Source organism: Macaca mulatta, chromosome 2, assembly GCF_049350105.2.
Source record: "Macaca mulatta isolate MMU2019108-1 chromosome 2, T2T-MMU8v2.0, whole genome shotgun sequence".
Taxonomy (NCBI): Eukaryota; Metazoa; Chordata; class Mammalia; order Primates; family Cercopithecidae; genus Macaca; species Macaca mulatta.
This window is the reverse complement of record NC_133407.1, coordinates 165,201,477-165,214,480: the sequence shown is the minus strand read 5'-3', so window position 1 is coordinate 165,214,480 and position 13,004 is coordinate 165,201,477. Positions and strand designations below refer to the sequence as shown.

General features: G+C 40.7%; 1 long non-coding RNA gene across 1 annotated transcript in view; it reads right to left on the bottom strand.

The window, feature by feature from the left end:
• Positions 1 to 218: 218 nt before the first annotated feature.
• The window catches only part of LOC144339449 (uncharacterized), a 158,411-nt gene continuing 145,625 nt past the window's right edge, over positions 219 to 13,004 (bottom strand). The window contains exon 3 of the long non-coding RNA XR_013414472.1: positions 219 to 494. This is a non-coding gene — a long non-coding RNA (uncharacterized LOC144339449). The remainder of the gene's footprint in view (positions 495 to 13,004) is intronic.

The following is a 13,004-nucleotide window of genomic DNA, read 5'->3' as shown; positions in this document are numbered from 1 at the left end:
TCTCAGAAAAGAGATGGTCTATCAGTCATTTAAACTCAAGTGAGTTTAAGAAGTTGCCTTTCTCGGAGTGTTATTACTAAGATTCTTAACTATCGGAGGTAGTCCAAAGAATTATGAGATGATAAGGGAGTCCTCCTGAAATTACAGCTTATTAACTCTTTGCTACTTGTGCTGCTTTTATATTGTTAATCTGTTGCTCAGATTCTTTTTTCCAGAAATAGTATTCTTTTGTTTTATTTTGTTTTGTTTTGGAAGTCTTACCCCACACCAAATCTAAGGTTTCAGGGGAAGTTACTAAAGAGAGTACACTTATAACTGATCACACGTGATCCATTCAAGGACGGGCATGTGACCCAAGCCAGGCCGATCCGAGTTCTCTCCTAGGATATTTCAACTCAGAACCCAGGTAAAAAGGTGGCTCTCTCTGGTGGGGAAGCCGCAAAAATGAGTCCTCTGTGTGGAGCCGTGTTCCCCACCATGTCAGTGAAGCAGATCTGAAAGAATAAAGTAGGAATGCAGTGAGAAATTGAGAGAAGAGACCGGATTTGAGAGAGATTCTCAACAATATTGTGCCTCAGGCCCTGATGTACCCCTACTTTCTCAGAATGTGGGGATGCCCTTCAGTGTCCTAATAAAGTTCACTTTTTGCCCAGAATAATTCGGATAGTATTTTTGTCACTTGTAACCAAAATATGTCTAAAAAATACAGCCCTATAACTCTAAGGTTTCTCCAAGCCCCTGCCCCCTGCCAGATCTGTACTCTTGTTTTATGTTTTTAAGCTCCTTTTCCCTTTCCTTCACTAGGATTATCCCAAATCCTGTCAACTGAGGAAAAGTTAAATTCCCTGCCACTGTACAGCATGCATCAATCATACTCCGTACTTATGCCTACATGCTAATAGGGCTTCTGTGGTGTGAGCATCTTTGCAGTTTGACAGAAAACTCTTGATCTACAGACTTTGGGTATTATAAGAAGAATTTAGTATGCCCTCCTTTTCCAATGGCCCTCAGATATAAAGAGAACAAAATAGTAACTAGGCACATGATGGGTCACCAATCTCACCAAAGTGCAGGAAAGGAGTATTAATACTTCAAAGGCTTCAATAATCAAATTCTGTATCAGCCAACTATAGGAACCCCAATGTCCCAGAAAAGTCAATCCCACCACTTTGTTTTCTTCTCATTGCTTCTTGGTTGGTTATCATTTTGATAGACAATACACGCACATGTATTGGTTATAAAAGTGTTCATGGTGAAAAGTAAATTTCTCCCTATCCCTGCCTTTTCCTCTAGCCACCAATTGGCCTCCCAAATAGCACGGCTCTTTATCAGTTCCTTGAATGTATTTCCAGAGACTTTCTGTGCATTCATAAATATATGTGTACATATAAAGTTTCATACAAATGCCAGTATTAAAATGCATACTATTTTGTTCTTTGCTTTTTTATGTAAAAACATGTCTGTTCTTACCACTTGGAATGACGCATATGTAATCTAAAGAACTAAATCTTCTGGTTACATCCACCTGGGAGCAATACATAAATAGCCACAGTTGAACAGGGAACAACACTTCCTGAGGTCTGTTTTAGACATGCTTCTTTGTTTTGCCTTCACGCCAACAACAGTCAGTCTAAAGGAGGAAGCTCAAGTGGGCAAAAATACAATATTGAACTTTGTAGAAGGGTGAAATATCTAGCTGCTCACTAGATGCTAGGGGTGTGAGCCTTCATTCTTGAGAGTGTCCAGACAATTGAAGCAATGTATTTCTTTATACAAGTTGTGAATTTCAATACCATGTGAAATAGAATAAGGTATGACTGCTGGGTTCCAAGTCATTTTACTAAACTAACAAAGGGACAACTAAATGATGGGTTATTGAAATACAAATTAGAGAGTTTACCCCTAAACTTTTGTGGTTGGCGTAATAAGAGAATATCCTATTTTAATTATAACCAAAACCAGGACTAAATGGACCATTAATTTATACTTATATAATCATGTATTTGTAGGTTCTCTTTAAAGGAATATAACTTCCTGCAGCTCAAAAGGCTCATGAGACAGTCTGAATGACCAATTTTAAGTGATTTTTATCCCCTCTTTGGAAAAGACAGTTTGAAATCTTTCTCTTCTACTGGGCAAATCATTCCATAAAGGAGGACAGCTGTGACATTTATCATCATTTAAATAGATTGGAGTTTCAAAGCATGCACTGTCCTAGATCTAAGTCCATCATAAATTTTGCATAAGTTTCTTTGTCTGCTCTAAGGAAATAGTCTGACCCTGGGCCGTGCTGTACCTGTTCTTTCCTTTTAAATTCTTCCTCACTTGTGCCTTTCTCTCCCCTCATTTTAATAGTCATGGTTTTACTCTGATGGGCCTTACATGAACTATAGTATTTGAAGAGTCATCTTATAGCCATGGCCAAGAAAATATTCACAGCTACGTGACCTGTGCTGACCCTATGGAACTTCTTACCAAGTCAAACCCTGGAGAATATTATGTCCTTTAATCCTCTTTTTAAATTCGTTTTTCTCTTTGCATTTATCCTTCTATCCAGGCAAAACAATACCCTCCTATTGCACTGGATTGACCAAGGTCCCTTTCTGTAGAATGTCAGGGAAGTCTGCATTCCCTCCCAGGGCACTAACTACAGTCTAAAGACATCTGTCTACTTTCCTCCCTGCAAAATTTATTTGTTATATAACAAACTCAACAGAGGTTTTCCTCAACATGGCTCGGTTGGCATTTTGGATCACAGAAATGTTGAAGTCATGGTGTGCAGATTACTCCTCTGAAGACAACAACCATGTGATTCACAGCTTCCGTCCTTCCCAGCAATGTTCGAAAGTATAATCAGCTCAGGTGCATAAATTATGTTTACAGCATTGAGTTAGGATCTCTGTGGTAACCATATAGAGATTATATGCCTTAGGTGGATGGTGTCATGTTTCTAATTTATCTTGGCATTCATTTCAACACAAACCAGGCTATTTCATGATATTTGCTTCCCAGCAGTAGGCTCCTACTCAAGGACACTATACTTTGTGCTCAGTCAGGCTGTTTCCTTTAGATCCCTTTTGAACCAAAGAAATCATCAATCTCCCCTCTGTGGGCCACCAGATCTCTTCTTTCTGTGCCATCTCAGATTTATTCCCAGGTTCCCAAATTCCATCTTTAGCTGGTACTTCCCAGAATCTGCCCAGAGAAAATTTGAATAGATTTTTCTCTGTCCCGGAGATGCAGCCTCCTAAATGGCACTACTAAGCTCAGCCTCCAATCTCTGACTTTGCCTAGCATTTCTATGATGAGCTCTCTCTCCTCTTGGTTCTTTCACTAAATGTCTCCTCCAATAGACTAGCTAAAGGTCCTCCCCTCTTAATTGGCTTCTCAGAGACTCACTTTTCTTTAGGTAGCCCCAGGTTCTCTCTAACCCCCACTGTTCCTTCACAATAACCCAGCTGGCATCAGTAGCCCACCTGGATACCACTTAACTGAGAACTGCCACAAGCATTAGCATGGTAAGGCACAATTTATCTACACCCCTTTTCCTAGAATCCCTTTCCCTGGCAACATGTATCATTTAAAAATCCCACATTTACGTTTCGTCTCAGCTGATCCAAGGCCAGGGGGAATCAAATGACTTAGGGAAAGATTGATATTTGTTTACCTAAGTTATTCCAAAAGAAATTTGCATAATATTTTAAAATATCTGACGAGGCCAGGTATGGTGGCTCACACCTGTACTCCCAGCACTTTGGGAGGTTAAGGCAGGCAGATCACCTGAAGTCAGGAGTTCCAGAACAGCCTGACCCACATAGAGAAACCCTGTCTGCTAAAAATACAAAAGTAGCTGGGTGTGGTGGTATATGCCTGTAATCCCAGCTACTCAGGAGGCTGAGGCAGAAGAATGGCATGAACGTGGGGGGCAGAGGTTGCAGTGAGCTGAGATCACACCATTGCACTCCAGCCTGGGCAACAAGAGCGAAACTCTGTCTCAAAAAAACAAAAACAAAAAACAAACAAACAAAAAAACACTGATGAATTAGTTAATAATGAAATGTTAGTAACTCGAAACAGGCTGGAAAGAATTTTATACGCAGACAGACCTGGCTTTCAATCTTGGATTAGCTAAACTTGGTTTGGACTCTGTTTAAACTTGGGGAAGTCAGGAAACTTCTCGTCTTCAGATTCATCTACTAAATGAGCATGTGTATTATTTACCTCTCAGGAGTAACAGCAATAACACTGATAATGTATCCAGTAGATATTCAACAGATGTTATGTCCTATCTCTCATCTTCAGGGTATTTGTGTCATTTTAAGGGGTTACGGTGACTTCCTCAAAGAGTTTATGAAGGCTTCAGAAAGATGCTGTTTGAGGACAAACTTTGCAACAAGGCCTTGCCAAGTGTTTCTGACATTATATCATATAGATAACATTATTCTAGCGGCTGGGCGCGGTGGCTCAAGCCTGTAATCCTAGCACTTTGGGAGGCCGAGACGGGGGGATCATGAGGTCAGGAGATCGAGACCATCCTGGCTAACACGGTGAAACCCCGTCTCTACTAAAAAATACAAAAAAACTAGCCAGGAGAGGTGGCAGGCGCCTGTAGTCCTAGCTACTCGGGAGGCTGAGGCAGGAGAATGGCGTGAACCCGGGAGGCGGAGCTTGCAGTGAGCTGAGATCCGGCCACTGCACTCCAGCCTGGGCGACAGAGCGAGACTCCCTCTCAAGAAGAAAAAAAAAAAAAAGATAACATTATTCTAGCTAAGACATGAAGATAGCTATGCTATTAAGTACTTGACTGGCCACTCTTTCCCACTATCCCTGTTATTTCCTGTCATTGTTGGTCAATAAGTTTCAGCCATTTTGTTAACTGAAGTCAATGTTTCTGATTATATGATATTTGAATAAATATTTCAAAATGTAGAATTTGGGGCTGTCTGATTGATGACCATCCATTCAGCAATCAAGCTGTATTGCAAAATGTAGAGAACTCTACTACACTGATTACTTTAATATTCCTGTAGCAATCATTGTATTTCCCTGCCTAGGACCTGATACCATCTCTTCTGGCAATAGATTTTGTTCTCTTCAGCATTAAAGTGAGTATGTGAACCATGCTGAGCCAATAATATTAATGATGAGGTGCACGAAATTCTACCCCAAAATATGGCACCCTTGATATTGAGAAAACAGCAGAAGCAGAAAGGCCACTATCAGTGTCTCTCCTCCTTCCTTCCTGAAACAGGCCATAAAACCCAGAAACGTCACTTTCTGACTTTCTCTCTCCCTTCTCCCCTGAACACCCTCTTGTGACAGGTGCCCATCCTGTACCTGAAGGAAAGTAAGGTCCTTATCTCTGAAGGCACAGAGACACCAAGAAGAAACTGGAAAGGCCTTGCTAGATCCCTGTCAGTTTATTACCACTACAGCTAATGCTTTTGTCCTCTAATAAAAATTAACAGTTTTCTCTGTTTCTTTGGGTCTTCTTTTCTGAAGTTTCCCATGTAATGTACAACAAATAAATGTGTATGCTCTTCTCTTGTTAATCTACCTTTTATTACACCAGTCTTAGCCATGAGCATTACAGCTTCTGCAATAGGTAAGAAATTCTTTTCCCTATGTTATCCAACTGTCTGACAACTGAGACTGGCCTGGGATAGATGCATAACCATGCAGATTTCTGCTTCAGGACATTTCTGGATTAAAGGAGCAGAAATCATATTTTTCCTCTCTGATGGCAGAATTGCTGGGCAATGAGTTCGGGGCTGCAAGTAGCCATGTTTCCTGTCATATGGGGAAAAAATCCTTGTCTATATTAAGGAAAAATGAACTCAATGTGTGAGAAAAGCTGAGAAGTGACACAAAGGTAGAGACAGGGCCCTGACAACATCACAGGCCATGGATCCAATTGTCCTTGAGGCCTATGTCACCTTTTCTGTGATATGCTCTATGAGCAATACATTCTCCTTCACCTTCAAGTGAATCTTGTTATTTTTAAGGAAAAATGTTCCTTTTGGTAAAATTTTCATCTGCTTAGCTCAGCTCTTTAGGAAAATTCACAAGCCTCACCAAAATAAATAGACTGCCCTATACCATGAGAACTCACTCATAACCTTGAGGAAGAGATGACTTTCATCTTTCCTAGTAGTCTACTTTTCTATTCCCTCTCCTTTCTTCTGCTATCTTACTTCATTTGTTTACTCCTTCTGACATCTCTTCCTTTTCTTTAGGGGCTTTCATTTTTATCCTCAAGCAATCTTAGTTTCATTGAATCATATTGATGCTTCAACATAACATGCCATCTGGTCAAACTATGCTAGGCTTTGCTGCAATAACATCACCATCTCAGAGGAAACAACAAGGCTTCATTTAGTGCTCATATTAGGTGTACCACAGGGCAGGTGACTCTCCAGAACAAGTATCTCTATGTAGCAACTCAAAATCCCATCTAATGTAGGGAGGATGTATGCATTAGATGTATAATTGTACCCTTTATATTCTTTATACAACCATACTATAATTGTACATCTAATGCATACATCCTCCATGGCTAGGGGAGGATGTATGCAATGGCTAGGGGAGGATGTATGCATTAGATGTATAATTGTACCCTTTATATTCTTTATACAACCATACTATAATTGTACATCTAATGCATACATCCTCCATGGCTAGGGGAGGATGTATGCAATGGCTAGGGGAGGATGTATGCATTAGATGTATAATTGTACCCTTTATATTCTTTATACAACCATACTATAATTGTACATCTAATGCATACATCTTCCATGGCTAGCACAAGAGGGGAATAGAAGGATGGAGATTTGCACACAAGCTCTGCCCAACACTGATACCTGTTACATTTGCAGAAATTTTACTGACAAAAGCACCTCCATGGTCAAGGATTCCCTCTGGGGAAAAAGAAAAGAATTGGATATAGGTGAGCTTTGGAGGTTTTTACCACACTTCTCACTTCTTTGTTTTACCACTAAATTCTTAAGCAACTAGGCCATAATCGATGTTAACTTTAACCACTCAATTCTTAACTCCTTGAAAATTTGCTTGACTAGACTGCAGGTTGGTTGTAGCTCTGCTGAAAGCTGGGGCCCTGCCCTTGTGTCTTTTTCTCTGGGATCTAAGCTAAAGAAGCAGCTCCCACATTTCTGTTTAGATATTTCATTCCTCACCTTTGCTCTCGTGCCTTTAATTAGCCAAATTATATCTTGCATCCAAACCCAAAATCTATGAGGGTAGAAAGCATACTCCTCCCACAGAAGGCCCATGAAGTCACATGGCAATGGGTGAGGACTCTCCTAGGAGGAAACCGATTTGAATAATAGTGGGCAATAATGTTGTCTGCCCCAGAACTCTGCTGGCACTCCTCTCGTGACCCTTTATTGTTCTGCCAACCTTCTCTTATTTAGGGCCCATCCTTTTAAATGGTCTCAACCATAATATCCATGAAAACAACATATAATTTACATCTCTGATACTATTTGTTTCTCTCAAGATTTCATTTAAAATATTAAATAATTTGCTGGAAATCTAAATTGTCTAAATTGCAATTCTCATCACCATCCCACAGACATACCTCAAATATATTTCCTCAGGTAAGCACTTTTCCATCATATCAGGGCTCAGTACACAGTACCCTGAAGTATGGTGCCTTAACATACTGAGTACTATGAACTGAAGACGATTGGAGGGTCTCAGAAGCAAGGTCATTCTGCCCTTCTGTCTCCTGGCCTCTCCTCCAAAGTGAAACATAGAAACCAGAAATCTTCTTTCCCAAGGCAGGTCATAGAAACTGCAATTCTACTCCCCCAAAGAAAGCCACAAAACCTGGAGGTCACTCTATCTCCCCTGAAAGTGGGTCATAAGACCTTCATTCCAGAAAGATCCTACCCCATACCCAGGGAAAAGGAATGCCACACAGAAAGGCCAAAAGAAATCTAAACAAACAGGCTTTGCTAAGTTCACCCCAGTTTTATTATCACTAGATAATAGCTTTCATCAGACAAAACACAGTTTTCCCTGGCATTTTGGGCCTTCATTTCTGAAGGCTCCCATGTCATACAAAACTTTGTAAAATGAATTTGCTATGCTTTTCACTTGCTAGACTGTTTTTTGTTATGGGAGTATCAGGTATGACCCTTGCGATGGGTGAGGAACCTTTTTGCCCCTACAATAAATTCTCATTTCTGTCTGAGGTAGCATTATTTTCCTGAGCCATTCTTTGCCATATAACCTCAGTGTCACTCTTAAATCTTACTTCTTTATCTCTCCCTGCATCTTGTGAATCCTCAAGTGTTATCCAATATTTCTTACTAATGTTTTGTTCTTCCCCGTTATCTAGATCTACTAGATGACCCAGGTACTTATCACCTAGATTATTCCAGTATTCTTCCTATTTAGATAACTTATAACCCAAAAATTTCATTCCTAAGTATATACCCTTAAGAATTCTCAAACACATGCCAAAAAAAAAAAAAAATGACAAGAATTTTCACTTAAGCATTGATTGGAAGAGCCAAAAACAGGAAAACATGTGTGTGTGCATCAACAAGAGAACTGATAATGAATTCTGGTATATGTATAGAGTGAAATAGTATACAACATTAAAAAATGAATAAACTAAATATCTATATATTAACATGGATGATTCTCACAATGAAATATGAGCTAAGACCAGATGCAATGGCTCAAGCCTTTAATTCCAGCATTTGGGGAGGCCAAGGTGGGCAGATCACCTGAGGTCAGGAGTTTGAGAACAGCCTGGCCAACACGGCAAAACCCCACCTCTACTTAAAATACAAAAATTAGCTGCACATGATGGCAGGCACCTGTAATTCCAGCAACTTGGGAGGTTGAGGCAGGAGAATCACTTCAAACCAGGAGGTGGAGGTTGTACTGAACTAAGTTCACACCAGTGCCACTGCACTCCAGCCTAGGCAACAAAGCTCCATCCCAATTTAAAAAAAAAAAATAGTTGAAACAGCAACATCGATGCCATTACAAGATGGCTGAATAGGCATTGATCCCATTACAAGATGGCTGAATAGGCATTGATCCCATTACAAGATGGCTGAATAGGAACAGCTCTGGTCTGCAGCTCCCAGTGTGATTGACTCAGAATATGGGTGATTTCTGCATTTCCAACTGAGGTACCTGTTTCATCTCATTGAGACTGGTTGGACAGTGGGTGCAGCCCACAGAGGGTGAGCCAAAGCAGGGTGGGGTGTTGCCTCACCCGGGAGGCACAAGGGGTTGGAGGATTTCCCTTTCGTAGCCAACAGAAGCCGAGACAGATTGCACCTGGAAAATCAGGACACTTCCGCCCAAATACTGCACTTTTCCCACAGTCTTAGCAACTGGCAGACCAGAAGATTTTCTCCCATGCCTGGCTCTGTGGGTTCAATGCCCACAGAGCCTTGCTCACTGCTAGCACAGCAGTCTGAGATTGACCTGCAAGGCTGCAACCTGGCAGGAGGAGAGGCATCCACCACTGCTGAGGCTTGAGTAGGTAAACTAAGTGGTCAGGAAGCTTGAACTGGGCAGAGCCCACTGCAGCTCAGCAAGACCTACTGCCTCTATAGACTACACTTCTGTGGGCAGGGCCTAGCTGAACAATAGGCAGCAGAAATTTCTGCAGACTTAAATGTCCCTGCCTGACAGCTCTAAAGAGAGTAGTGGTTTTCCCGGCATGGTGTTTGACCTCTGAGAACAGAGAGACTGCCTCCTCAAGTTGGTCCCTGATCCCCATGTAGCCTAACTGGGAGACACCTCCCAGAGGGGGCCAACAGACACCTCATATAGGCAGCTGCCCCTCTGGGATGAAGCTTCCAGAGGAAAGGCCAGGCAGCAATATTTCCTGTTCTGCAACATTTGCTGTTCTGCAGCCTCCACTGGTGATACCCAGGCAAACAGGGTCTGTAATGGACCTCCAGCAAACTCCAACAGACCTGCAGCTGAGGGTCCTGACTGTTAGAAGGAAAACTAACAAACATAAAGGAATAGCATCAACATCAACAAAGAGAACATCCACACCAAAACCCCATCTGTAGGTCACCAACATCAAAGACCAAAGGTAGATAAAACCACAAAGATGGGGAGAAACCAGAGCAGAAAAGCTGTAAATTCTAACAGCCAGAGCACTTCGTCTCCTCCAAAGAATTGCAGCTCCTCACCAGCAATGGAACAAAGCTGAATGGAGAATGACTTTGATGAATTGACAGAAGTAGGCTTCAGAAGGTTGATAACAACAAACTTCTTCAAGCTAAAGGAGCATGTTCTAACCTATCACAGGGAATTAAAACCCTTGAAAAAAGGTTAGATGAATGGCTAGCTAGAATAAACAGTGTAGAGAAAACCTTAAATGGCCTGATGGAGCTGAAAACCATGACACGAGAACTTTGTGATGCATGCACAAGCTTCAATAGCCAATTCGATCACGTGGAAGAAGGGTATCAATGATTGAAGATCATATTAATGAAATAAAGTAAGAAGACAAGTTTAGAGAAAAAAGAGTAAAAAGAAATGAACAAAGCCTCCAAGAAATATGGAACCATGGGAGAAAGCCAAAACTACGTTTGATTGGTGTACCTGAAAGTGACAGGGAGAATGGAACCAAGTTGGAAAACACTCTTCAGGATATTATACAGGAGAACTTCCCCAACCTAGCAAGGCAGGCCAACATTCAAATTCAGGAAATACAGAGAACACCACAAAGATACCTCCTGAGAAGAGCTACCCCAAGACATAATTGTCAGATTCATCAAGGTTGAAATGAAGGAAAAAATGTTAAGGGCAGCCAGAGAGAAAGGTCAGGCTACCCACAAAGGGAAGCCCATCAGACTAACAGCGGATCTCTTGGCAGAAACCCCACAAGCCAGAAGAGAGTGGGGGCCAATATTCAACATTCTTAAAGAAAATAATTTTCAACCCAGAATCTCATATCCAGCCAAACTAAGCTTTGTAAGTGAAGGAGAAATAAAATCCTTTACAGACAAGCAAAAGCTGAGAGATTTTCTCACCACCAGGCCTGCCTTACAAGAGCTCCTGAAGGAAGCACTAAACATGGAAAGGAACAAGCAGTACCAGCCACTGCAAAAACATGCCAAATTGCAAATGCCAATTGCTATGAAGAAACTGCATCAATTAATGGGCAAAATAACCAGCTAACATCATAATGACAGGATCAAATTCACACATAACAATATTAACTTTAAATGCAAATGGGCCAAATGCCCCAATTAAAAGACACAGACTGACAGATTGGATAGAGTCAAGACCCATCAATGTGCTGTATTCAGGAAACCCATCTCATGTGCGGAGACACACATAGTCTCAAAATAAGTCATGGAGGAATATTTACCAAGCAAACGGAAAGGAAAAAAAAGTAGGGGTTGCAATCCTAGTCTCTGATAAAGCACACTTTAAAACAACCAAGATCAAAAAAGACAAAGAAGGGCATTACATAATGGTAAAGGGATCAATGAAAAAAGAAAAACTAACTATCCTAAATATATACGCACCCAATACAGGAGCACCCAGATTCATAAAGCAAGTTCTTAGAGAACTACAAAGAGAATTAGATTCCCACATGTTAATAATGGGAGACTTTAACACCCCACTGTAAATATTAGACAGATCAACGAGACAGAAGGTTAACAAGGATATCCAGGACTTGAACTCAACTCTGCACCAAGCAGACCTAATAGACATCTACAGAACTCTCCACCCAAAATCATCAGAATATATATTCTTCTCAGCACCACATTGCACTTATTCTAAAATTGACTATGTAATTGGAAGTAAAGCACTCCTCAGCAAATGTAAAACAAGAGAAATCACAACAAACTGTCTCTCAGACCACAGTGCAATCAATTCGAACTCAGGACTCATAAACTCACTCAAAACTACACAACTACATGGAAACTGAACAACCTGCTCCTGAATGACTACTGGGTAAAGACATGAAGGCAGAAATAAACATGTCCTTTGAAACCAGTGAGAACAAAGACACAACATATCAGAATCTCTGGGACACATTTAAAGCAGTGTGTAGAGGTAAATTTATAGCACTAACTGCCCACAAGAGAAAGCTGGAAAGATCTAAAATCAACACCTTAACATCCCAATTAAAGGAACTAGAGAAGCAAGAGCAAACAAATTCAAAAGCTAGCAGAAGGCAAGAAATAACTAAGATCGGAGCCAAACTAAAGGAGATAGAGAAACAAAAAACCTTTCAAAAAACCAATGAATCCAGGAGCTAGTTTTTTGAAAAGATCAACAAATTGATACATTGCTAGCAAGACTAATAAAAAAGAAAAGAAAGAAGAATCAAAGAGACACAATAAAAAATGATAAAGGGGATATCACCACTGATCCCACAGAAACACAAACTACCATCAGACAATACTATAAACACCTCTATGCAAATAAACTAGAAAATCTAGAAGAAATGGATAAATTCCTGGACACATACACCCTCCCAAGACTAAACCAGAAGAAGTTGAATCTCTGATGATACCAATAACAGGCTCTGAAATTGAGGCAACAATTAATAGCCTACCTACCAAAAAAAGTCCAGGCCCAGATGGATTCACAGCCAAATTCTACCAGAGGTACAAAGAGGAGCTGGTACCATTCCTTCTGAAACTATTCCAATAGATAGAAAAAGAGGGAATCCTCCCTAATTCATTTTATGAGGCCAACATCATCCCGATACCAAAGCCTGGCAGAGACACAATGAAAAAAGAGAATTTTGGACCCATACCTCTGATGAACATCGATGCAAAAATCTTCAGTAAACTACTGGCAAACCGAATCCAGCAGCACATCAAAAAGCTTATTCACTACGATCAAGTTATCTTCATCCCTGGGATGCTAGGCTGGTTCAACATACGAAAATAAATAAACATAATCTATCACATAAACAGAACCAACTACAAAACCACATGATTATTTCAATAGGTGCAGAAAAGGCAAATTTCAAC